Source organism: Notechis scutatus, chromosome 4 (genome assembly GCF_049901735.1).
Source record: "Notechis scutatus isolate UNSWTSFEM ecotype Mainland chromosome 4, rNotScu1.2, whole genome shotgun sequence".
NCBI classification, from domain to species: Eukaryota; Metazoa; Chordata; class Lepidosauria; order Squamata; family Elapidae; genus Notechis; species Notechis scutatus.
In genome coordinates, this window is record NC_142012.1 from 140,871,582 (window position 1) to 140,879,475 (window position 7,894).

Genomic DNA, 7,894 nt, shown 5'->3' on the forward strand with positions numbered 1-7,894 from the left:
CCTGAAGTCTTGACGCTTCCCCTCTCTCCGCCCTTGCCGGGCCTCTGTCCCAGTCTCAGCCAGGCTCTTAATCAGCAGACGGTTTAATGGAGAGCCGAGCGCGGAATCTCCTTCCCGGCCGAAGGGCCTGACTGGCTCCAGGCGAGCTTCAAGGCTAGTCCGCGGTTCCTTCCCGCCACAAAGCTGGAGGGGACCGAGAAGAGAGCCAGGCGCGGCGCGGGTTCTCTCAAAACTTCCGCGCTGGTCTGTGTCTGTTGGGGCTGGAGTGGGAAAGCAATCCGGGCCAGCCCTAACCACAGCGGGAATCCGCAGGGAAAGAGGTACGGAAGGGAGAGAGAAAGACTGCCCCGAGAAGGCTTCGCCAGGCGTTACAAGCTCGCCTCCGCTCGCTTTCTCTGCTCTAGAGCCTCCCCGATTAGGAATGGCTTCGGGCAACGGACTCGGCGTTCCCCAACAGATCGGGGATAATAGCTAGTTAAGTGATAGCACCTCAAAAGGAGGGGCTAGATCTTGAGATTGTACACAGTTATTATATGCAATTCCCGGAATATGCTTCAGATTAGAAGATCCTTTCCAAACTTGGGTCACCCCCCACCCCTTCCGTCCCCCGATTGACTACCGATTTTTTTTTTTTTATGGCACGCACACATGTGGAGGGGCTCCCGTTCCCAGCATAAATGGGTACAATGAGGAAAAAGGCAGGCTTTTGCATTCAGAAATTATTCTGAGAAACGAAGCTCGGCAAACCGATTTCTAACACTTGTTGGCAGCCCAGAGGGCCGAGGCTTTAAATAACCATAACAACAATACTCGTAGTCTATTATCCCAGGCACCTTATTTTCCATCGTGGCATCGTTTGATTTTTAAACTGAGCCACTACTTACAAGTGACTGCAGCAATAGTCAAATCCAATCTTGCAGATCATTTCAGGAAGTTTATTGAAACTTAAGAAGTTTCAATATCCATCCCCTGAAGTACTGGGGAGGGTTGGAAATGGGGAGGGGAAGAAATTTGTATTGATCTATCCCCTCTCTCTCATAGGCAATCGTTCCCGTTTAGTTAGGGGAATAACAATAATCGCGTCGATGGAGCAGGAAACTGTGAAATTAAGCAACCTGTAGATTGCAAGCAGAAGTTACTCTTACTCTACCCTCCTGGCAAAAGAGAGGCTGAAAATGACTGTAATGTTATTGGGTCTGTGATGAAAATAATAAATGCCGGAAAGCCTTTGTCTTTTTAAAGCCTTGGAACATTTCCGAGAAATGTTTATCCTGATTTGTCTGAATTCAGGATCTGTTCCCCCTCCCCCGCTGTCCTTAACATGGTGCTTCCAGAATTCTCTCTAACTTCATAGCTTCAAATTGAGGAGGTAACCATTACGTTAGAGTAAGCCTACTCAGGTGGAAGGAGTACCTCCCCTCCTCTTCATTTTTAAATTCAGCTCAGCTATCTGCATCTCTCAACGCGTTTGATTCCCTCACACTCAGGTGTGTGAATTACCAATTAAAATTTTATAATGAGACCTATTTATCCATCTCGCATTTTTTTTAAAAAATGGTAAAATATATGTACTTTTAATACATGATCTTCCTCACTTTCTGTCCTGCTCTGGATAAATAACATTTAAATAACATTTAAAAATAATACTCTGATAATCCCACTGTTCACCCAGACCCTTTGTGCAAATGTCCTGAGGGGTCAGTGAGAACGACTCTTAAAATGCCATCCCGATATTAACTCGAGTTACTTCTACTGAATTTAGCGGCATCCTTCCCCCTCCCATGAAACAAGGACTTCGAGTGAACTGCAGTGAAAATACTTCTGATCAACTACATTCTCCATTAAGTCACCAAAGAGCCTTCACCACCCAAGATAGTATTCATTCATGAAACAATGAAAAGCATATTAAATGTAACTAATAGAAAAAAATAGTGGCAGAGATGAAAATCCAACTTTTGGATTCAAGAATATTATATTTCTGTCTCTCACCATCATAGAATTTTAGTTACCATGGTACCATGAACATGTTATCACACAATGTTTAAAACATTTCTAACAAATCATATAATGCTTCGCTTTACTGTAAAATAATTCCAGCCATTCAATTGAAAACAGACACACACATTTCCAATACATTTAAAGCTATTTTATAACTGATAGCTTATTTTTGTTTCCAAGAGCTTTTAGCCACTCCTGGATAGAGCCACTATCAAGCAACTTCAGGTAAGCAGTCAAACAAACAAATTAGGAAATATATCTATATATTTCCCTGGCAAATTTTTTCTAATAATCTCCTGAAAATCTTTGGAATTCTGAGTTTAAATGTTAGACTTCCTCACATAATAATCTAAAGAGAATTTTTTATTTTATTTTATCTATAGCACAAATATAGTTCTGTTCTGACCGATTTTGTTCAGATTGTAAGTCCAGGTATTTTGAAAGGCAGCAGAATCAATATTTTACACAAATGCAAACACACACACTTTTATGCCCCAAGGAGCTGAAAAGTTACCCGTCTTGGATTCAGTTAACTGTCCTTACATAACATGTTTACGTAGACAATCTAACACCCCCAGCCATTCAAGACAACTGTCCTTTGATAGTCGCTTTTGCCTAAAGCCAAAAACATTTCGCGTTTTTTCCTTCCCCATCCTTGAATGGGGTTGCGGCAAAAAAAAAAAAGAGCAAATGTTACAGGAAGCAAGATTCTGGTAGGCTGGTTACTTACAAAGATACTGAGTGGGATTTCCAAATAAAGCTGTTTTCCTCACCCCTCCTTACAATCACTTCATCTCTACATACTTGACATCCTTCAATCCTGACAGTCTTCAGTCAAGAGAGAAAACATCTGGAACACTTTATCAATTTTTTTTTAAAAGCCCCTATGTTACCATCGGTTGGCTTAGGCCATTCTAAAATATTGGCATGGCTTCTTGTCAAACGCTAATGGCTTTATCCGCTCTTACTTAAAACCCCGAGGTTTCACACAGGGGTTTCCCCTCCACTCCCCCCTCGCCTTCAGTGAATCCAATGGAAAAGAAATGGCCCATGGTGTATCTCTCATTAGATTAGGTGAAGTTAGTGCTCTCACTCCTAGCGTTTGTTGTGTACCTTGGGAGACATATCTGTGAGTGTGTGTGTGTGTGTGAGAGAGAGAGAGAGAGAGAGAGAGCAGAGAGAGCAGAGAGAGCAGAGAGGGAGAGAAAGAGAGAGAGGGAGAGAGAGAGAGAGAGAGAGAGAAAGGGAGAGCAGAAAGGGAGAGAATGAGAGAGAAGGGGGGTTGTGATACACAAGATCAGAAGGCGGAGAAAAAAAAAAAGAGGAGGTCCTGACAAAGTTGCCTTGCTATCCCGCAGAAAGACAAAATGTGCTTATTCCACGGACCTCCGTGCCTCCGAGCTCTGCAATTGTGTGGCCAATCTATCTCTGAATCGGAGAAATTAGGATGAGCTGCAGAAGAGCTCGAGGTTCCCCACACTTACAGAAAATCTGGTTGGCAGGTATTCATTCCTCCCCACCCCCCTCCACTCTCCGACTGTATTTTAAGACTGTCATAGCCCCGAGAGGAGAGATTCCGCTTCTAATATAAATACTGGAAGGGAGGAACTTGATGACAAGGAGAGCGGTCCTTTCCAAGAATAACGCCTAGTTGCGTTATCGCGGCCATTAAGCCAGAAGCAGGATTTTAAATATCCCCGAGGCAAGTGGGCTGTTTGGTTTGCCAAATGAGTTCGGATTCATTTCCTTCCCACTGAAGGGGCCCAGCTGCAAGGCCTGCGAGAGGCCCTGGGAAGAAATCCTCGCCTTTCCAGCTTTCCGCAGGCGTCTTCTCTTTCGTCGCGGCCCGGCTGCTTACAATTTGGCAAAGGGCCTCCTAGAGAGGAGCAAGGAGAGCGGGAAGCTTGTGGGTCCGTTTCCAGGCTGCGTCAGGTCCTGTCAGGTCCCTCCGACCCCACTAAGACTACAGCCTAAGGCGGGTGGGTGGATGGGCAATTGCTCCGGCTAAAGCGCAACCTAGTGATCTGAGCGGATAACTAAAGGCGCGCTGCGGGGCTGAATGGCTAGCGGGTGCGGAGGGGAGAGGCGGGGCGCGGACACTACCTTGCCCTGCCAGGTGGTGGGTAGCAAAGAGTCGAAATATCTGGAAAGCAAAGGCTATCTATAAAAACAAAATCAGAGCTCTGTTAAAATCTTTCAAGTGGGTTGTTGTGTATCAACTGGTGTACAAAACGAAGTAAAAGACCTGGCCACGAATACCATTTATAAAGTTACTTGATGAATTTCGGCGGCTTTCCTCGGGATTCGCTTACCGGTAGATCGCAAGAAAGTCGGCCCATTAAGGGCTTTCCCTTCCGCCGACACAGGCCTGTAGGTTTGCAGGAGAAGGGCTGAATTCTTTTTTTCCTTTCTTTCCCGACCTCTGTCATCAACTGATTAAGACGCATTCTTCCTTTGAATTCAAGGTTCAGTTTAAGTTTGCAAAGATCACTGAAGTTCCGGGGGGGGGGGGGGGGGGAAGCCCATTCCTTATATCCCATTTCTCTCTTGTGTTGAAGAACCCGAAGTCTCCTTTGGAGGAGCTGGAAGAGGCAGAAGGTTGCATTTCTACCCAAAGAGTGCAGAGTGCAGGGACGAGGGGTTTGAACCCACCAGCAATTTTGTGCAATGGTGTTCTCTGAGTGACTCAAGGATTCTCACTTGCCCAGGTTCTCCTCCTTAAGCAACACTAGATCTCCGAAACACACAGAGGACATTTTATTCTGTGACTTTGTTTGGAAGAAAGAAACCTTTGGAAATATGGAGCGTTTTGGGGCTTTGCCTGCCGGGTCGCACGTGCTTTCTTTTACTCCCATCTCTTAAACAGAGCTGGTTTTGGCTGTAGCTGCTTAGCAGAATTTGACCTTTTAACTTTTGGTTAAAACAGCCGGATTCTCTGGGCAATTGAGACCCTCAGAAACTTTTCCCGCAGTTCTACGTCTGTCTCTCTGACGGGTCAATGAATCTGTGTAGGGAAGGGGTGACCTTTTCAGAGGAGGTCTTCATCACTTATGAAGAAGGAAAGTTTCGTGAAGAAAGAATTTCTATGCAGCATTGCCATCCCTACCCCCTGCTCGCTTCTCTTTTAAAATCAAAGCATCCCCTCTCTCCTGAAATTTTAGCTTTATTATGCAGTAGTTATGTGAGAATTTATAATAAAGGCGAACTGAATCCCAAACTTGGTTCAATGGAAATTCCTACTTTCAACACTTCATGTCATGCCAATGATTTCAAGAGTAACAACCCATTTAAATCTCATGTTCTGTGGGGATTAACTGACTTGTTATGGGCTCTAAGAACATAATACAGACGGAAATCCATGCTTCCTGGGCAGGACTGTAAGGAAGACTAGGAACTTATCCAATTACTCTCACCAGAAGATAGTATGTGGAAGGATTTTTGTGACTTTGGAAAGGCCTTAGAAGGGCAGAGAAATAATATGGGATGAAATGCTGGCCCACTCTTTTATTGAAGGAAGAAGATTTTTTGAAAGAAGAGAGAGTTAAAAACTTCACCCCCTCCATTTTCCTTTCCCATTTATTACTGATGGGTATTTTTACATCTAAGTGGGCTAACAAGGAAGGATGGAGAAGTCAGGTAGAGATGGTTATTCCCTCGGGAAGGTTGTCCCATCCTTCCTCATTCTATCCTTCCTCCAGTCTAAAAGTTGAAATAACCAAGACTAGCCCAATAAGATGCTAATTTCAAATAGAATACATGATCCATTCCCTCCAGATTAAGGTATTCCTGTCAGGTAAGATGTCAGTCAGTACTCTTCTTAAGTCCTCTCACGGTGGACCACTGGAAAGCTACCACGTTGTGGAAGGCTGATGCGGCAGCTAACAATGATATATATCTTGTAAAGCCAATCTCCAAGATCAAAGTCTTCTTTTTTAAATAAAATCCAAATACATGTCAAACCTCATTTCAATCAAATCATCCATTAATGAATGCAAGATGAATATGTCATAGCATAATGTGACAGTACAATCAGAGGCTCAGGGAATGTAGTTTAACTGGGACCAAACATACATTCTAGAGTCCATCTGAATGAACAGAAAGGGAATTGATGGGATACTGAGCAGCTGAGTTATGCTCACGCAAGTATAAGAAATTATATTTTAACTTACTTGAATATTCCAGAAGGTTTCTGTAAAATCCTTTTCTTTTTCTCATTTCAAGGTAAACATTGAGCTTTATTTTCTGATTTGGTTCCTGTTTAGGAAAGAGTAGAATTTTTTTTTTAAAAAAAGTGGCTGTCTTATGTGCAAGTGATAAATAATTTGAGAATGGCGTGAAATCTCCTTTTTTCCCCCACCCAGAATAAAAGACTCACATTGTTTTGGAACTCAGTCTTTGTGTCTACAAAATACGGCAGAAATAAAGGAAGGGAGAGAGGGAGGGCGGGAAGAGAGAGAACCAGCTTACAATTAAACATTTCAAAAGTTTGAGCATATTTTACAGAGCAGGTCTAAGAATGATTTATAGAGAAATAGGAAAAGAGATCCCCCCTCCCCAGTTTTCCTTTGATCTGGCCCACTCCTTCTGGCAGAAAATTAAGAAGCCCTACCACCAACTTGGCTGCATTGTTTATGGACTTTTCAGGGCCAATATTAAACTTGGTCTCATTTGCAAGACCCTCCGAATCAAAGATACTCTCTCAGATTTAAATCAAATACCCTCAAGATGGCTGGGGTACTTTAAAGCTGCCGCTTTTACATGCCTTGTCTCTACATTTCAAAGGGGGAAACCAATGGCTGTCTGCGATAGACACAGGGCTTCAACGCCAAGACCCAGATTTAAAAGATGCCTTTAGAAAATTCAAATATACACCCTAACTTTTATCACCAGTGGCAAATATGAAGAAGTAATTGCATGCACACAAAACGGCAGGAAGACATGACTTCATGGCTGCATTGCTACAGAAAGTCCTCTTCGTAGATATGGAATATAGATGCAAAATGTAGAGAAGTTAAGGAAAGAATCACATCTGTGAAGAAGACACATCAGGTTTTTATCAGGACTATAACTTTAAAGATCAATGCTATACTGGAAATATATATATATCAATATTACTGGATATTGTAATTAGAAGGCTTTTCTCAAACTTTTAAGTTTTATTTATTCATAATCAGTTATACAAGCACTGGTATAATGTAAAAGAAAACATCAAACATAGTACACCTATAACAATTGATTAAATTTGTTCAAATTTAAACAAAGCTAAAAGAAGGCTTAAAAAGAGGTAGTAAAGAAGATGTGTTACATTACTTAAAAGAAAACGGAACATTTTCAGAATCCCCTTGACTAATCAACACTTCAATTTCTAATTTTCAAACACACTTTTCTCCCCAAATAAGATTTTGTAGAGGGCTTAATCTGAGAATCCGTGTAACAGATTTCCTCCTCACGAACAGTTTCTAATGCATGGCTTTCACTATTAATGAAGGGGACTTTTTCTTTTCTTTTTACTTTGACCAAAATTCTGAAATGTGATGAAGTAAGATTTGAGGTTCATGTATGTTGGGCTTCTGGCACAGATGACACCTGTGTTTACATATTGAATAAGTGTAGTTTCTACTATGGGCTAGATAGTCCTGACTTCTATTTTCATACTAAAAAATAGTTTAGCTGTAAGCAAATACTTGCTGGTAACTTGACTCTTGATATAGCCAGTCATTCCAATAAACCTCTTGCCAATCTATTTCTTTTCCTTCTTAGCTAATTCCCTCTGAAACAGCAGCAGTAGAAACTGCAGTATAAAAGGTCCTATCCCTTGTTCTTTTGAAATAACAATTTCCTAAAAAAAAAAAAGCTAAGCAGAGCAAATCAAAATCAAAAACAAGTTTACATAGAG